A 19676-nucleotide genomic window follows, 5' to 3' on the forward strand; every position below is an offset into this window, starting at 1 on the left:
TGCACACGCACCTACTACACACGTGCATCTGTACCTACACGCATGCATGCGCACCTACTGCACACCTGCATCTGTACCTACACACGTGCACGCGTACCTACTGCACACCTGCATCTGTACCTACACGTGTGCACGCGCACCTACTGCACACCTGCATCTGTACCTACACATGTGCACATGCACCTACTACACACGTGCATCTGTACCTACACGTGTGCATAGGTGTCTACACAACAACCTGCATGCTTACCTACATATGTGCATGTATACACAGATGCTTACACATACACCTACATAGGCACCTACATGTGTACCTAAATACATATGCACATACATGCTGTATGACTACATGTATGTGTACTGCATACATGATTTACTACGTGCATGTATGCATACATACACACATGCATACCTGGTCCCTACATGCCTACATCCATACCTGGTACCTTACATGTTCCTCTGCACACGTACATGCATGAAGCATAGATCACACATGCACACTTACCTCCTACATCCCTACTTACACATAAAGGCAGGTCTTCATGTTTTGAGCTATGCAGAGCGTGCGTAAGTCCCGACAGATGAGTGGTCAGGAGAATCAATGCTTAGGTGCCAGAATCTTTAAACATTGCATCAAGTGCTTCCTACCCCTGAGCCCAGGGCTGGGTCCCCGGCAGAGGCAGTGGACAGAGCCAAGCTCACCTGTCGCCAAGCTGCTGCCTCTGGCCCTTGTCTGGGCTGCTGTGTGGAGGCATCTACACAGAGACATGGCTGTGGGGGGATTCCTCTTACTCTTCATTTCCCTCACACGTGAGTGTTTAACAAGCAGGGCATCACAGAAACATGAGCGTAAAGAAAATTGTGCACACCAAGAATTTCTGCCCTGACTTTCCTGTGTGTCACTTTTCAAACCAATTTTCAAGGATTTGTTTCCCTTGCAGCCGAAGGAGAGAAATAAAGTCTGCACGTGAGAGATAGTATTGTCTTGGGGAAATATCCAGAGGATTAATGTATTTTGACTGAAGCTAGCAGGAAATTGTGTTTCAGCCGTGCTTATGGGCTCATTGTGAATACATCACCTGAAGAGCAATTTGTTAAACAAGAAATATAGGGTGTGGGAATGGGAAGATGGCATACGTGGGGAGAGACAGATCCGAGAGTGGCTTTGATGTGTATCTGTGTCATGAATAAGTGAAGGCTGACTTTTTCATTCAGCAAAAGAGAAACCCCCTGGCACCCAGTGGGATGAGAAGGGTGTTTCCGTCTAAGTCACTTCCGTGTTGTTTCTGAACCTGGAGGGGCAATTCCAAAGCTGCAATTTGCAAATACAGGGAAAGTGGAAGCAGTCGTTACAGGCTCAGCCCTAACTCTACTAAAGGCCATCATTTCGGCAGCCTGTGGGCCTTGTGTTTACCTCCTGAAACAGAGCTGCGGAAGTCTCCCAAGGACAAGCAGGTGTGACAACTGAAGAGTTTCCAAGCACCACCAGCAATTCAGAAATAACAGCTAGACTCAGCCAGCCCCACATTTGTTGTTGTTCTTGTGGTTTATTTTGTTTTAGCATTAGTTTGTCCACTTTGGAGCTGGAAGAAGCACCTTATTTTTTTAAATTTTCATTGGTGTCATGTAACAAACTGACTTCCTGGGTGTTATCGAGTAAAAAGCACCCACTGAGAGATCAGAAAAACAGCATCTTACAAGGAAAAAAAGGGGTCCCTGAGTTTTCCAGACAGATCTTTGTTTCTTCTCCAGCCAAATACTGGTGAAAATTATCTGCTCACTGGAGAACTCAGTGTGGTTTTCTGTAGATATTTGCACAGCTAAAACAAAATGACTAAGTTTTTCCTGGAATTACTGCCGAGTTGTAAAGTTGCCATTAAGGGTCATGCCACTTACACAATTCGAGCCTGTACTTCCAGTAGTGGGTTGTCTAGATCCCAAACCCTGTAGCAGACAGGGTCCAGAAAGCAACTGACAAAATAACTATGTTGTTGGAGGCAGAGGAAATTGTTAAAATATGCTATGTTGAAATTCATTATTTTTTTTCACTTTTACTTTTAGCATCATTTGAATCTATAATTTATAGTCTATGAGATTTTTAGAAAAAAAGGAAACAAGGGAAAACTGAAAGGTGTGCTATAGGTTCAAAGATGTATTTTGTTATAATAATTAGCCCACCACAGTTTACAAGAAGATTGAAGTCAGTTGTTAGAATGTTTACGATGTAAAAAAAAAAAAAGAATTGGAAAAAAAAAATTGAGAAAGAAATATTAAAATCACATCCAGAAACAGGATAAAATAGAAAGATAATTTTGATTATAAGCTAGGACATACAGCTATACAATTTATAAGTTGTTACAGACTTAGTTCTGGGCTTCCTTGCAAAGTGTAAAGAAACATTTGACTAGATTACAGTTTTGTGAAGTTGTTGTTCATGGGGGAAGTGTACCAGCATCTCAGGGGAAGCCTAGGACACAGACTGAAGACGGGCTACACATGAGCTTCCACACATGCAGTGCTGACGGGGCTGTGTCCTCGTAGTGTCCCTTCAATGCATGAACAAGAAGGTAAAGTGAGAGGTTCATGTGCGCGTGCACGCGTGTGTGTGTGTGTGTGTGTGTGTGTGTGTGTGTGCTGGATTTTTTATTTCTTTGCTTTTTTATTATAGTAAAAAATATGTAACATAAAATTTATCATTTTAATCATTTTTAAGTGTACAATTTGGTGGCGTTAAGTAGGTATAATATTTTTATAGTTATGGAGGGAAACAAAATTAAGACTCGCAGAGGTTAAGAAGTCCCAAAGCTATTGGGGTAGAGCCAGGATTTGAACCCAGGCAGGCCAGCAGCAAGCTTCTGTGAGCACCCATCAGGCCATCCTCTTCCTTCATTGGGCACTTATTTTGTTGAATTGTTTTCCAGAGGGTGTACAGTCCTCAGGGACTACGTGTTTTGGTCACAGCCAAGATTCTGTCATTAGAAAGGTGTTTATTGTAGTTATTGTAGCCCCACTTCACAGCTGTACAAACTGTCCCCAGGAAATAGAACTGACTTGCCCAAGCCACGCACTGTCTCTGACCACTTGAGAAAGTCACGGGTGCCCAGCAGCTGGACATGCAGACAGTTTCAGAGTTTGAGTCATAGCAGTGTCCTCAGAGGGCAAGCCACGGCAGGTGTGCAGACCATTCCCATGAGTGCTAGCAGGGAAAACCTGGTGTAAGGTAGCTTCCTAGAGTTAGTTCTATGCTCCCCCAAAACATTCATATGCACTGGATGAAAATATTTGCACATCGGTCTTCTTCAATCTTCATGCCGACCTTTCAAGGAGAGGAGGGTTGTCCCTTCACTTCCAGACCAGGCCAGAGGTGGCGGTCATTTGTCCAGTCTCAGATGACAAGTGACAGAGGCAGAGGTGACCCAGGATGGCACGTGTGTCCAGTGTGCTGTTGCTTCGTCTGCCTCAGGCACAGAGCTGCTGGCCAGGTCCAGGCCGAGACCCCTCTAGCTGCCTGCTCCCAGCTCTCTGTCTGCAAGTCTTCACGCTGCCCAGAATCTGAGCTACCAAGGCTGGCTACATAGCTCCATCTCCCCGAGGAGGAACCAGAAGGCTCTGTTGTCCCTAACTTTTATCCTATGTGTCATGGGCGATCTGCCCCAGCAGAGGTTCCAGCACACCTCTCAAATGCCAGGATTTCTTCCGGTTCCTCCTGGGTCCACATGGTGGGTGGCTTGCCTACGTTCTGGTCTGTGTCGCAGACACTTGCCCTGACCCCAGTCCCTTGGAATTGGCTTCCCAGCCTCTGGTCTCACTCCTGCAGTAAGAACTGGGCTCTGTCCCCCCAGCTACTAACTGGAGTTCTTGTCAACCCAGAGAGCCTGTCCTGCAGCTGAGATGCTGACATGCGACCTCCCACAAGCCTCCCAGGCTGTGCTTACTAACCCAGAACCCAGCCTGTCCCTTGGGGACAGTGCACTGGTGGTTGGAACCCTCAGCCTGGGACCCATCTGTTCGCAGTCCTGCTCCTCTGCAGATGCCCATTTAGTGCCTCATGGCCAACACTGTGGAACGCAGGGCTCCCAGCCAGGGGCTATGCCCATTGTCATATTGTCATGTTGAAATCTTGCAAACTATGTCAGTGTACAGAAATGTGACACCCAGATTTAACAGTTGGGCCCAGCGTTCTAAGCTACTTCAGCAGGGATGTTAAGACAGCAAGGAAGAGACGAGAGAATCTTGTAACTCCAAGTCCATTCGGCCGCTGAAGTCTTCCCGCCCTGTGTCAGAGTCAGGATGGGACCTGCGGTAGCGTCTCGACCTTAGGTTTTCGGGATTGCTTCTGGGAGTCAGCTACGTTGTCAGTGTAGCTCGGTTTCACTGAGGAAATGAGAACAGTAATGGAAAAATTAATGTTACACATTTGATGGGACTTTTCACAGTGTTTGGGGGAGGGCCAGGAGGCTGGTACACAACTGGAGTGTAGGTGGCTTTGGTATCTTACTTACCTTTGCGTCCCCAGATCTTTACTCATGGGCTCAGGCAAGGTTTTCTGAAGGTTTAATGAACTGAGAGTCTTCACTTAGCAGAAACACTGAACAGCGACACGTGATCACGTAGTGAACCTGAGCATGATGATGTCCCCAAGGCACCAGTTTGAAGCTCTCTAAGGAGGGGGCCTTCCCCCAGGTGGCCTTCCAAACAGTGAGTCCCTCCCAGGGGATAAAAGTGCACCTGGCCAGAATTTCTGGAGAGCAGGCCCACACCTGCCTTCAGATTTTCAGAGACATTTGTGGCCCATAGAAATCCCACAGTCAATTTAAATCTAGCATAAAATTCACCTCTGGGCCTAGTCTGCCCCAGAAACCCAAGGTTAATAGTAACAAAGCAAGAGCTCCTTGAAAGTTATCACCAGCCTCGCATCCGACGAGAGATGCACAGGGTGAGGCTGTGGTCCGCCTGTGTTTACTGAGACACTGATAGCCCCATGCTTGTTTTCGGAGTTTTGAGGAACGGCAATAGCCATGTCTGATAAAGGGTTATTAGTCCTCTGGTCAGAGGAGAAATGCAGGGTTTACAGAAGTGTGACTGCCCCACATCCACACAACTGGCACAGAAGAGGCAGAACACTGTTCTCCAGTGGCAGTAACTGGTGCTGGGGGAGCATTCCAGGAAGAATTGCCATGATCTGTCCCAAGACCTCTACTCTCCTGTAGCGGGCCAGCCGCCACGAGTCGAACGGTTCCTGACAAGGGGAGTGGGAATGAAAAAAGGCACTCACACTTTGATGATGGCGATCGCGGACCCCAGTGTTCCTGGAGACCCTGAGTTTATTCTGTCCCCAGAATTTATACCTTCTGTGGACGTGCAGTTTAGCAAGTACAAAAATGCATTACCTAGTTAACAGTAAAACTTTAACTTTAACACAGGAGACACAAAATTTACTGAAACTCCCAAATGTAATTATCTTATCAATTGCCCTGATAGGCATCAGCCTTCTGTTCTGGGAACTGGCCACTCCCACCACATTCCTGAGCAGCATGCAAGCACTCTCCAGATGCAGGCAGAGACAATTGCTTCAGGGGGAGGAAATAGGTTAAGTATAAACCGAGCCATTCTGTTAAGGCTTTAAAGTTAACTGCAACCATGGCTCCCCACACTCTCCAACCCACAGGCAGCCCAATACTTCTATCTCTGCTCATTAGGGAAGGAAAATACTGTGGGCCACAAGTCTGCAGCTGGTGAACTTGCTATGGCCAGCACACTCACGTGTCCCCAACGGGGTGCAGCATCTGAAGTCTCATCTGCACAACAGAGGGCCAGGGCGTCCGCAGCCCTCTGGCGCTTCCATCGCCCACTCTGGGGCTCTGGTTGCACAGGCCGCCCTTGCCTGCCTAGAGGAGCCAGGTACTCTCACACTTGGCAGAATCCACTGTGCAAATAAGAGCTGTGGCTGCTGCTGGCCTTTGCGATCTGGTTGCCATGGGAACGGCGGCAGATGGAAAAGGATAAGGTACAGGAACTTATAAAAAGAAGGCTGTCTTTAAAGCCTTACCTTGTCTCCCCACCTCTTTCGTTTCCATGGAAGCAGAAGCAATCAGCACTGGCCAGGCTGTCTAGGTCTCCTAGGCTGTCAGGCAGCTTCGGGCCCCCTTTCAAGACCCTGAACTTACCCTAAATGTAAGAATTGGAAGCTTTACGAGGACTTTTGGCCCAGGGCCCAGGCGTGGAGCTCCCCTCTGCTGGTGGGCAGGGCCTGAGCCTCCTTCCCCCTCTCAGGTGAGTGCAACCCAGCAGAGGGGGCACCCTGGGGCCTGGGCTTCTTCCCTGCACCCTCCTACCCCGTGAGTCACCCCATCTTCTGCCTCCGTCCTGGGGTCCCCACCCTGCTCTCCCAGGTTCTCTGCGGACCACTGAACCTCTCCCCACCGTCCTGCCTGCTCCATCCAGAGCTCTGTATCCCTCTGCTCCATCGATCCCTTACTCTCTCTTCCTTCCTCACCCCTCCCTCTCTCTTTCCCCATCGAGAAGGTGCTTTACTTTCCTAGTTTCCAGTTTTCTCTTTAATCATGTAGTAACAACTTCTCACTTTCAAAATGCATTTCTTTTGTTGAAAATGCAGTGTTTTAGCTGTTTTCAAAGGAGTTGAGACTTTTCTCACCATCCTGTTTAACTGCCTCTAAGACAAATGACTTTTCACCAGGTCTGGAGACTCTGTGCTAGAGAACACATACCATTCTCATCCGCCCACAAAACCCAGCTTTATGCCCCTGGCGGCCTGTGGAGACTCATCCCAGTGGCCTTTGCGTCTGGAGATAAAGCCCAAACACAGAAGGTTAACTGACTTACACGTTTTCCTTTCCACTGCTCAGCCCTGTATCTGCCAACTTCAGTTCAAAATTCATGCAAAATATTCATCAAGCATAAAACACTCCGAATTCCCGTTGGAAGGTCTCTCTCGCACTTTAAAAAATATGGAAGAGCCTACCAGGTAAAAAAGAGAAGGCATCACACTCTTTTGCCTCTGTTTTTAGTATGTGTACCCTTCTCCATTTCACAGTCGTTCAGGCTGTGGGGCAATTCCAAGGGCCATTTGAAGACTCCTATTCTGTCGCATGTCACCCGGGAAATTTCACACAATCCCTCCAGTTGGGCAGGTACAGCGTCATTCTCCCCTTTCACAGATGAGGCAATTGAGGCCCAGAGCACAACAATCTGTACTTTGGGGACAAAAAGCAGGAGATTAGAACAAAAGTGTGCTGGCTTCTGTCACATCACCTTAAAGAAATATGTGAGAAAATAAATCAATAAACCCCAAGGAAGAAAACTGCTCAGAAACACTTGGAACAGCAGCCTGAGGACCATATTTTCCTTATGTCCACGCTGGAGAACAGAAAGCGTGGCAGCGCCCACATGCAGAAGGAGATGGCGCCCGTGTGCCTGGGGCCCTGCCCGGTGTCCTATCAGGCATCATTTTCAAAATGCACTTGTCCACCGCTCCACCCCAAAAACGCTGACGGCCTCTGGTATAGGGCTCATGTCCACTCCACCCCAGAAACACCAGGGCCAGCACCTGCCCGGGATGTCACCCGGGTGCCCTGGCTCCCACAAGTGACCCACCTGCCTGCTGGTCAGCCCACCTGAAGGACCACAGGACCAAACTCACCACATTCCCTCCCCCACAGACTCGCGTCTGACTCTGCATTTTTCATCCTGGCGAACACCATGGGGATCTACCCCACTTGTCCAATCTGAAACCTCTCTGCCCTGAGCCCATACTGCAAGTCAGCAGGTCGCACAGAGCTATGTTTCTGTGAAATATCTCCTTTCCATCCTTGTAGCACTGAATTCAAGTCTTTATCATTCTCATGCAGACAACACCAACTCTGGTGATAACGGGATTACTTAAAATGCAACTCTAACTCTTCCTCTCCTCCATCCGCTAACACCCTCCATAATCCACGCTGGTTCAGACAGGTTACCTCTGTCACCTCCCAAAGGCGTCTGGCTCTTTCTCACGCCTGCCTCTTAGCCACAGCCCCTGCTTCCTGGGCTGATTCCACAGCTCCTCAAAGACCATCTATCTCACATTTTCACGTACATTCTCCCCAAAATCCCGCACAGAAGTGATGCGTGTCAGGGCCACCACCCCCCAGAATGACCCTTCCCAGAGCTGGCTTCTGGCCACAGCACCATGTCTGCCACGTTGCCCACAGGACGCAGGCGTCACCTCCAACATGCCTCAAATCCGCCCCAAATCCATCAACTCACAGCAACCAGTACTTCTGTTATTCCCCATGCCGTTCTACGGGGTTTAAGTCATCCTCACAGCAAACCTGTGAGATGGAGAAGTGATGTCCCACCCTGCAGATGAGGAGACTGAGGGGGGAGGTGTGGTTGGAGAGCCTGCTCTGAGCAGGGCACAGCATCACAACTAAGCTCCGTCCGTCACCAAGTAGCAGAGGCCCCAACATCCCACTCTGCCCAGTGTTCGTGACCCCTGCTGACATCCTCTGCCTCTGCTGGATTGTGGCTTGACGTCCTCGTCCTTTCTCACACCACCAGCCCCTGTCCCTGGGTCTGATCAATTCGTTATGTGCACAAAACTGGCCATGTCTCTCCCCTGTGGAGTCCTATGGTGCTTGAGATAAGATTCCAAAGCTTTAAAATGGTCGGCAGTGTCTTCCACGACTTTTTCCCTTATTTTTGCCCTCTCCTCATTTCTTTCCCAATTTTAATCATATTGGTTTGCTAGTTCCTTAAAACTATGTGAACTCTAACCCCAAATTTTCAAACATGCCTTTCTTTCTTTGTGTAACCCTTTTCCTCCACTCTAAGGATGGGGAAGTGGCCTAGGTATGGGATCTGAGCAAATATCTCCTGTTTTCAAAAAGGGATGAATGTATATTCTAAAAACAAAAGCTCAGTAGGTGTCATAGGAATCTCAGGGAAAATTCTAGGAAAGATCATCCCATAGACCATTTATGAATACTTAAAACCGATCACAAAGATATACTACGAAGAAATTACACTGGACAAATTTCCTTTTCCAATGTTCCAAGAAGCCACTGCAGCTGTGGGCACCGTCATTACTGTCCCGCATTACTGCTCCATCTTCTAACTGGCCTCTCTTCCTGAGACGGTCCAAATCCCTCAATGGACAAACTAGCCTCGCTCTGACCTGGTGCCCACTCCTGCACTGGCCCATGCGTGACCCTCTAGCTCACGGATCCCTGCCTCCTCATGGACACGCCATGCCATTTGATTCCTCAGACTCGCTCAGCCAGGTCCCTCCACCTAGAGCCCCAAATCCCTTGTGCTGGGGCAGCTCCTACTGATCCTTTAGGGAGGGTTTCTGTGAAGGATGTCATGATCATGGCCACTTCTCACCCACCCAGTCACCCCATGCATTCTCCTACCACTGCCATCACCGCAATGTTCTGAAATGACCCATTTTCTCAAAAGCAGTATCTCAAGTGTAGACGCAGTATCATGCCCATCTCTGCAGTCCCATTCTTAGGCACACAGTAGGTACCCAACACATGGGCTGAACTCTTACACTGAACTCTTTTCTTTAAGGGTGAGATAATGAAGTGTGAGCTAAATTACAGCATAACTCATCATCTTGTAATTGTATAAATGACCATCACCAGACTACCACGTTGGTCAGAGACCACACCCAGAGACTACTGTTCACAGGAAGAATAGGAGGTGGAGGTGCTGTCCTTCACCTTGTCTTATGTTAGATGTGGACATAGGTCCTAAAATCATTAAGGCACATGAACCTGGAAAGCCTGGGGGATGCAGTAGGTGCTAGGATTGAACAGCAAACACATCTCACCAGGATGCAATAATGTGAACAATTAAGCAACGTAAAGTTTAACAAGAAAACATGATACCTTAGTTTCTCTTCTGACCCCCTCCCAAAAAAAAATGAAATACAGACTAATTACAATTAGTTTTTGTCTGATAGTTGAAGACATGTACAAATAGAGTTCTACTAGCCCTGTGGGTTTTAGGAGGTAGACTTGACAAGGAGGTAGATTATAATAATACAAGAAAACCTTTCTGGGGAGGTCTGGCTGGGGAGTAAAATCTCTGTGGAATAGTATGTGCACATTCTTTTAAGGCTGACAAAGCACTCGTTCAGGATCATTCCGCAGTAGGGTGCCTGGCTGTTAAGAAATGTGACAGAGTCTTTATGGGTTCTCTTCTCCTGGGTTCTTACAAACAATTGGTTCCATAGATTTTTATCTGTGTTTATATCCGAATATTATTTACATATGGTCACTACGAGTCATAAAGTGTACTAAAAATTAGTGTTCCGAGTTAATAAAGGCTGAAATTCTGTTTACGATAACTCCTAGCTGGTCCAAAGTGCCTGTGAACACATGCACCCACAGATAAGTAGGATCCCACAGTCTGTGGAGGAATGCTTGTTAGAAACACAGCTTAATGTTAGTTTGAGTTAGGCATGATTTCAAGTTGCCACTTTTCATTCTGTGAAGGATAAATTTCTATTAATGTAGTGCTAGTATTTTTAGTTATCTGTCATTTGATAACCCTACAGTGTATAGAAATGCATGTTTTCATCAATATTTTGGCTTATAATTTCCAATAGCTGGATTTGGAAAGATGTATGCATTGCAGTTCAAATCTGAGTAACTCATGCACCTTCTGACAAAGCAGATAAGCACATAATGCCCACAAATGGGCTTGTGTGGCAAGCAGTCGTATCAGTTGTGTTGCACAAACAGACATGCCCTTGCTTGGTGGCTCAGGGGACCTGCCCCCAGATGAACTGTGGCTAGACGCAGAACTCATGCATCAGGGAGAGGGTCAGGCTAGGTAAAAGCTACAAGGGGCCTTCCAGTTCTAGGTACCTGCAGCTCTCCAGTGTTGCCTTGACAAAGTCCAGACTACTCAGAGTCACATCCGAGTTCCCGCCTCACATCCTCTAAAGGACACACTTCCTCCAAACTGAACAGCTCACATTCCCCATGCAAGTCCTGTTCATAACTGTCTCCAAGACCTGATTATGTCTTTCGTTTGGTTGGATCGATTCCACAAGTTCCAGATTCAATCATCCATCCGGATTCACGCTGTCCACCTCCTTTCTGGGCCCTTTTATAAATCTCTCTGGTGGATGTCATCTTTCCTAGGACCTTCTCAACACTTTATCTGTGCTTCTCGCATGTGACTTCTTCCTATTTGTCATCACCCCTAGAAGAGTTCATGTCTCTTCTTCTCATCTACAGGATAACAGCACTTAGTTTATTTCTCTTTCTCCCCGAAAATTACCTGACAGTGACTCATAGATAGTAAACTATTTAAAAATATTTGTGAATCACTCTGCAGTGAACATGAGAGTGCAGTATCTCTTTAACATCCTGATTCCAATTCTACCCAGAAGTAGTATTACTGGGTCATAAGGTAACTTTATTTTTTATTTTTTGAGGAAACTCCATACTGTTTTCCATCATCACCACACCAATTTGCAATCTCAACAGAGCACAAGGGATCCCTTTTTTCCACATCCTCACCAACACTTGTTGTTTACTGATTTATTGATGATAGCCATTCTGACAGGAATAAGGTGGTATCTCATTGTGGTTTTTATTTGCATTTCTCTGGTGATTAAGTTTTCATGTACCTGTTGCCCATCTGTATGTCACATTAATTGATTTGTGGATGTTGAACCATCCTTGCATCCCAGGGAGAAATCCCACTTGATTGTGGTGTATGATCCTTTTAATGTGCTTTTCAATTCAGTTTGCTAATTTTTTATTGAGGATTTTTACATCTGTTCATCAGGAACATTGGACCATAGTTTTCTTGTGGTGTCTGTCTGGCTGTGATATCAAGGTAATGCTGACTACATAAAGTTTATTTGGAAGTGTTTCTTCTTCAATTTTTTGGAAGAGTTTAAGATGTTTATTGCAGCATTATTCACAATAGCCAAGATATGGAAACAACCTAAATATCCCTGAAAGACAGGCAGATAAAGAAAATATGTATATACAGACAGTGCCAAAAAAATGTATACACATTTTAAGAAAGGAAAAAACTGTATTAAAATTACACTGATGGTAACCACTTTGAGCACCTCTTGTAATTGCAGGAGTCAAACATGACTTGTATTCATCTTTTGTTGTCAGTATACATTGAGTATTACAATTTTAATACAGTTTTTTCCTTTCTTAAAATATGTATACTTTTTTTTGGCACCCCCAGTATATACACAATGGAAAAGTACTCAGCCTTTAAAAAGAAAGAAACCCTGCCGTCACACGACATGGATGAACCTGGAGGACATTATGCTCAGTGAGATAAGTCAATTACCGAAACACAAATGCTGCATGGTCCCACTCAGATGTGGAATCTAAAATAGTCAAACTATAGGAAATGAAGAATAGAAAGGTGGTAGCAGGGGCTGGGGAGGACATGCAGGTGCTCAGAGGGTATAGTGTCAGTGGTTGAGATGAGTGAGTCCAGCAGAACCCCTGCAGAGAAAACTGCTGTTCTGTGCACGAAACCTGTGGCAAGAGCTTGTGTCTAGAGTAACGTCTTCTCACCACCAGAAAAAGAAGGGTGGGACGAAGCTTTCGGAGGTATTGGATATGTTTATTGTATTGATTATGGTGATGGGTTCATGGGTGTATATCTGCAAACTCATCACAGTGTATATATTAAATATGTCCTGTTTTAAAAATATATGATACATGTAGGAGTGAATAAATGTCAGTTATGAAAACTGCCATCAAACCACTCAGTTAAATAAGTTGATGTCAGAATTCTTAAGCGAATTATTATCCTACCTGATCATTACTTCCTCGTTCTACCAGTCTATTCTAGAGAGTTTTGTTATTTGAGCTTCTCGAAAAGCCCTCAAATTTAACATATATAACATGGTAAAAGTGTGGTGTTTAAAAAACTGGCAATCATCATCAGAGAGCTTAAGTGAAATCTGAAGTATCTAATGGTTTTCAAAACTTTTTGCAGTTTTTAAAGACAAATTCCAAGATCAGAATACTAAAAAGTAACAATAATAATAATTCCAAACTCATACAAGGCAATAAAGATGGCATAAGTCAAGATGTGACCGCTAAATGTTATCTGAAAAGTCTGCATGTTGCCAACCAATGGATGGCCACACCCTGCGGTGACCTTAAGCTGTCAACAGGTGTCTCGCAGAGAGCAGTGAGGGCACCATGTGTTCTGCTCTGGGGAGCCCACATCAGCTGCCTACAGTCTCATCTCTAATGGAAACAACCCTCTCAGCATCTGTGGTCAACGTGCTCTGTCAGAAAGAGAGGAGGTGGACGTGGCCAAAAGCCACCACCGACTCCTAGGGGCCATTGATTGAATCACAAGAAAGCACTATTGCACTGAAGGAATGTGGGTGGTGAGCAGGGGACAGTCCTTCATGCTGTGTGGCTCGGCAGACTGCCTCAGCCTTCTGAGCTACAGCATCTTATCCGTAAAATAACAAAATGTCCGGCGTATTCAGATTTCATACCCGGTAACTAGGAAAGTACGAAAGGTGTTTCTCTGGGGCATGGACCCTTAGTTCCTATGACCATCCTGGCTCCTTTTCAGCGTCAGATTTCCCCGACATGGTGGCCACTTCCGCTTCTGACAAGAAAGCAGCTGAAGTTCTGGGTCACAAGGATGGTCCCTTCCTCCTTGGACGAGAGCAGATGGTGCTGCTGCTCTGCTGGGAGTGAAAAAGTCCTGCCTTAGTCACACAGTCTATTCTTCAGCACCTTCAGGTGTCTGCTATTTCCATTAGTTGCGTCTGCCTTTTCCACCGTAGAGTATTTGGGTGCTGGAAGGGTACTGCATGCTGAGAGATAGCCATACACAGGGGCGCCATCGAGACTGATGGTGAAGGTTAGGTGGACAAAGCCATGTCGTGAGGGGACAGCAGGTGGCCAGCCCCGCCTGACACCCCACCAGCAGGGAGCAATTTTACCCAAAGAAAGAAGGTGGCTCTTGTCACATGCCAGAACAAGAGGCCCAGAGTGTCTCCTTCCGTTTCTGGTGGCGCTGACGGTCCATTGTGGGTCTCTGTCTGAAAGCAGAACTCTGGGGCAGACTAAAGAGACAACAAGGTTTGACTATATTTTAAAATTTCCTTTTCCTTTTCGGTTTCACAAATATTTGAATCTTCAAGTGATAATATTTTAAAAGGGAAAACGCAGACAAAAAGGAGAGGACTAATCCCAGCAGCCTTCCCAAAGACATATTAAAAACATGTTGGCTGAGAAGAAAGTCTTTTAAATAGCGGAGCACATTAGTGTGCCAGTCCTGTCACCCACCGTAATTACGGACAGAAAGCTTCACTTCATGCAGTGGGGAGCATTGAACATTACAGCCGAAGTAGTAAATTACTGGGCCTCACTGTCCTCATCACACAGACGGCTTTCATTCCAGGAGGAGGGACGCGGCACCGTGCCAGATCCCGCTACCCCTGGCGAGCTTAATGCGTTCTATTTAAAAGCACAAGAGGGAATAAAGGGCGTCGTAGGGGATTTTACAATTCGCCAGCACAAACATTTGTTTTTATTTTCCCAAAGCATGGAGTGCACGAGCAGGATCAGGACTGCTTACACTATTCCTGTTTTTTGCTTCCCTTGCCCTGGGCACGAGGCTGACCAATTAATAGCCAGTGAGCATGGGTTCTACGGCGCGGTGTCTGCAGAGGGTTTAATCCTCACACAGAGGTGGCACGGAGCCCTTTGTGCTGTCACCTCGCCCTGTCTCTGAGCCTCCCTGCAGCTGTGGTGCCAGCAGTGGCGGCCATGTGGCTCTGATCTGTTAACACAGCCCAAAACAAAAACACAGTTAGAACGGCTTCCGATGTGCTAACCATGCTCAGTCCAATTTTTAAGGCACTGAGAAGGAAACAAGGAAAAAGGCAGTTATTTCCCAGGAAGCTGTGCAGTCCCTAATTTGGGCTAGAAAATCCAACTGGGCTTTTTTGTTTGTTTCCATCAGAAAAAAAAAAAAAGAGAAAAAAAAAACGCTTGCTTAGAACTGACAGAAGCATGAAAACCAATAATCCCTTTTTACAAGAATGTTTTCCCTGAATCGTGTCTCTCTCCAATCAGTAGCCAAGAGTTAAACTGACACCCATTTAAAGTGCTAAAAAGATGGATGCGGACTAAGTGGTTTCTGTGCGCAGGCAGAAAGTGCTGTGACTTTTCCACGATGGACACACACCCAGAGCGAGCTCTCTGGTTTGCCAGAGTGGGTTGAAACATGGCAGGAGAGGGAGAGAAAGACCCAGCAAGTGGATTTGAAACCAAAGGAGAGTCAAGGCCAAGCCTTCAAAAATTGGAAAGTGACACCTGCATTCAGCGTTTCCATTTTTCTTCCTCTCTCTAAAATCACCCTGCGTCTGCACTCAACACTCAAGGACTGCGCCAAATTTTGCCTTTCCCTGGGGTCCAGTTCATGTTGACATCAAATCTGTGCAAAGATGGGGAGAAGGGCCCTCAGACAACAGGGCTAGTGGCACCATCACAGTGAGAAGGCTCATCCTCCAGAGACAGATTTGAATTTCATGTTGGGTTTCCCAGGGACAGGACATGGAGAAGCCCTATGAATTCAAAGGGAGGGTGGGGACTGTGTCACTGTGACACAGCCTGGAGGAAAATGTCTTCGAGCCGATTGATCTCCTTTCCCTGGGGACCCCAAGCTGTCTGAGGGCAACAGCATAGCCGGACTCTACCCCCTGTGACCCGCTGTGATCTTGGACAAATCACCTTGACCACTGAGACGCAGCTGCCACGACTAGGGATCCCAAGAGAAGCAATGAGTGTTGTCCTGGTCACCTGTGTACATGGCATTTTCACAGCATCTTCACCTGTTTACAAAGCACTCACACTCTGCTGAACATGGGGTGACAATGTGACATTGCTTGGGAACACAGTCTCTTTGCGCCACCCGGATGTCCTGACCTGCATGTGCCTCGGAGGGAGGAGGGAGAAGGAGACCGTCTTAAATTCCTTTTCTCCTTCACCTGAAGCCATCAGCAAGTGTCAGCGAGGAGTCTGAACAGGAACTCCCTCTGAAGTCCACCAGACGGCCGGTGATGGGGGCGTGGGAATTTAGGCAACATCTCCATAGAAAGGCCAGCAGTGCAGGGAGTGGACTGTAAGGACCCTCCCCAGGCATATGGGGCTGAGGCTGGTAGACTGCAGGTGGCCCCCCTCCCTGCCCACCTGAGTGAGGTGTGGGGTCTGGCAGCAGCCCTTGGCCCACACCATCTGTGCATCTACTGGCCACAGGCCTGGGATTCGTGCTCTGACGCAGTCTGCAGGCTTTCTAGGTGTTCAGTCTGATCCTTCCCATAAGGAGAAAACAGTCTGCACCCCACACCTGTAACTCTAACACCTTCAGCAGCACAACAGACAGCCAAAAATTTCTAAACGACAGTCAGTCATGCTCCGACAAGAACCTGAGCCTCACGCGGGCCAGTGGACCGAGGTATCCAACGCAACGCCAGAGCGGGCTCTGCCAGGACCGGATGAGCCAGGCACCTGGACGAGCCCCGACCAGGGTGCCTCCGGGGCAGGGAGCCCTGCTCCTGTCTGCAGGGGCCTGCACCTGGCCGGGGCCACTTACACTTCCAGGCCACCTGGCATCGAACTGCCACACTGATATGCCCACCTCCACTGAAGGCTCACTGTGGGCTGTGAGCCACACATAGTGCTTTACAGGGATGATGTGAGTCCTCCCTGCCATGTCCCTAACAGGTGACACTCACACCTCACAGACTGGACACTGCTCGCCTCAGTACCCACACCCCCCTTTCCCCACCTGGTGGCCAGAGCCTGCCCAGCTGCCTCCCAACAGAGAGGCCTCTGTTAGCACCAGGGCTCCCAAAACAGTGTCATGGGCTCAAAAGAGAGTGGACGATGGAGAAAAGCTCAGAGTACCCGTGAAGGCAGAGATGCTTGTTTATTATTGAGCTTCTGTCTGGGCCCACCACAGCTGTGGAAAGGCCATTCTCGAAAGTAAGCACACGCATGAGAGTCGGTCCACTGGTCTCGCATGAGAGGTGATGAACCATTCCTTTTTCTTGGCTTCTTTTTAGTCATTTATTTTAAAAATATGTACATAGACTAAATTAAACTATATTAACCATTTTTAAGTGCATAGCTCAGTGTGCAGCCATCACCATCATCTCCAGGAGTCATCTCACCTCCCCAAACTGACACTGTCCCCATTAAACACCAGCTCCCCATCTCTCCCCAGCCCTGGTCCCACCTCCCCACTTTCTGTCTCTAGGGATTTGACTGCTCTGAGGATGTCACACAAGTGGGATCACACAGTGTGTGTCCTTTGTGACTGCTAACTTCACTCAGCATAATGTCCTCCAGGTCCATACTGGTCATTCCTTTCTTATCATTAAAAATTAACAGAAGAAAATAAGAATACGGTTCCCACTGTCTGTTCTCCATCTGTATCTACAAACCCATTATTTGTGTGCATTTTTCTCCACGGGCACTGTTCTCCTGGGGGAAGGGAGGGTGCGGGAGCTGTGACAGTTGTTAACTTAAAAATAAATGGCCTTTCAAAGTGAGAGGCAACAGCATTTATTTGAGATCAATAAGAACAGCTATTGGGAGGCACTGATTCAGGCAGAAGCCCGAACAGTGTTCTCATGCAGAGACAAAGGTGATGGGGACTTATGAGCAAGGGAAAGAGAACAATTAATTATATCCATAGAAGGAAAGTGTTGCAATGGGTGCAGATGATGGAACATAGTAACATTAATTGTAAACAACATTTTAAATTTTCAGCCTGTAGTCATGACATCTGCTTTTTGTTATCTTTGGGACACTTTGTTGCTGAGGCCCAGCCCAAGGTTACTTTGCCCTGGATTAACATCTCAAAGGTGTGAGGCGTCATTCCTCGGGCTGGAGCTCCAGCCCCATCACAAAGTGGCTCCATTTATACTATTGTTTACAGTGTGGAGATGAAGATTATCAAGCCAACATTAAACCCAGTGTTTTAACAGGAGAGACCAGAATCCTGGTGCTTCCAGCTGCTGCTCGTCTGAAGGACTCAGCACGCAGGGCAGAGGGATGCTACAAGTCCTTTTCTGACATTTTCTAACTAAAAATAGGCCATGGCTGCCTCTTTTGCCCTCACCATTTTTTTTTAATCAGATCAATTGAGGTATAATAACACACAGTGGAATTCACTCTTTTTAGTGCCCTGTTCTACAAGCTTTGACAAGCACAGTCTTAAAAGCACTATCAAAACATAAAATAGTGTGATGACTCCAGAAACATCCCTCATGGCTTTTTGCAGGCAATTCCTCCCCCAGTCCCAACCGTGGACCTGTCTCCCATCCGGTAACGCTGCCTTTTCCAGGCTGTCACCAGTGGAGCCACCCCACAAGTGGCCGTTGAGGCTGGCTCCTTACCCTGAGCACGAAGCACCTAAGACTTCTGTTCAGAGCATTCCATCCTGTCGCTGAGTGGTACTGCATTACAGCTGTCACCAGTTTATTTATCCTCTGTCACCCACTGAAGGCCAATAGCACTGCATCCATTTGGGGCGATTCTGAGCGAAGCCACCACAGACAGTCAGCCAGGTTCCCGTGTGAAGGAAGGGAAGTTGTCACGTCCTTTGGGTGACCGCTGAGGCATGGCACTGCTGGGTCACCTGGAGGGTGCCAGGGTGAACTTCATAAACAAGCTGCAGGCGCTGTGCCAGGGCTGTGCTGCTGTGGATCAGCAGCCGCACGTGTGACAGTCCCCATGTCCACACGCTCATCCGAACCTGTTATTGTCAGCTGATATTCTTTAGCTGTTCTCTTTCTGTGAGAATGGTCCTTGAAGTTTGCAGTTCCCTGGTGACCAGGACCTTGATCGTCTTCTCCTCTATTATTTGCCCTTCAATCTCTTGTTTAGCGAAGTGTCTGCTCAAATCCTTTCTGTATTTTTAGGGAATGGTTCATTTTCTTACTGTTGAGCACCTTTACATATTCTGGACTCTGGTCCTATATTGGGTTTGTGACTGGCAAATATTTTCTCCCTGTCTGACTTACCTTTTCGTTCTCTTTAAAGTACACTTCAAAGAGCACACATTCTTAATTTTGATGAAATCGATATATTTAAGTAGCTTCTAAAGTGGGTCTGTGTGGAAAACACTTTCAGCCATGTAAGTTTAGACAGAATCATTTTGGTATATTGTAAAAAATAAAACAGGTCATCTGTTGACTGTTTACACCAGAAAAGAATGAAGGCATTTCAGTCATCAGCCGTAAAAGGACTCATTACTGATTTGAAGAGGCACATTTATTAAGTCCGGGTTAACTGCCTTCAGCGGGAGAGCCAATGACATTAAACTGCTGGGACTGTCATCGTGCCCTCCCCAGGAGGAGGGCCTCCAACGTTTCCCATTTGCTAATTCACACACCAAACATGTCTGGCAGCCTGCGTGCTGCGCCCTGAGCCCGAGGCAGGCAGCCTTCGACGGGGAGCACACACGAGGTGACCTGTAACAGCAGGTTGGACAAGGCAGCCACGAAACTCAGTGATCGCCCAGGTCTGCTCCGCTCCCCTTAAAGAACCAGAGCGGCTTCCCCACACCCATTCCTCCAGCTCAGAGTGGGTATCCTCTCCAGCACCCCCGTTCCATTCCTCACCAGTCCATGGATG

The 19676-nt window shown here is 47.2% G+C and overlaps 1 protein-coding gene and 1 long non-coding RNA gene across 2 annotated transcripts in view; one reads left to right on the forward strand and one right to left on the reverse strand.

Moving 5' to 3' along the window:
• ADARB2 (adenosine deaminase RNA specific B2 (inactive)) overlaps nucleotides 1–19676 on the forward strand; it is a 393637-nt gene that overhangs the window by 195837 nt on the left and 178124 nt on the right. The window lies entirely within an intron of this gene.
• Nucleotides 2378–18580, reverse strand: LOC141570045 (uncharacterized). The gene is made up of 3 exons (XR_012493799.1): nucleotides 18437–18580; nucleotides 6844–7214; nucleotides 2378–6168 (listed from the first exon to the last, which is right to left on the reverse strand). It is a non-coding gene; the product is annotated as an uncharacterized LOC141570045 (long non-coding RNA).

Source organism: Rhinolophus sinicus, linkage group LG02, assembly GCF_036562045.2.
Source record: "Rhinolophus sinicus isolate RSC01 linkage group LG02, ASM3656204v1, whole genome shotgun sequence".
NCBI lineage: Eukaryota > Metazoa > Chordata > Mammalia > Chiroptera > Rhinolophidae > Rhinolophus > Rhinolophus sinicus.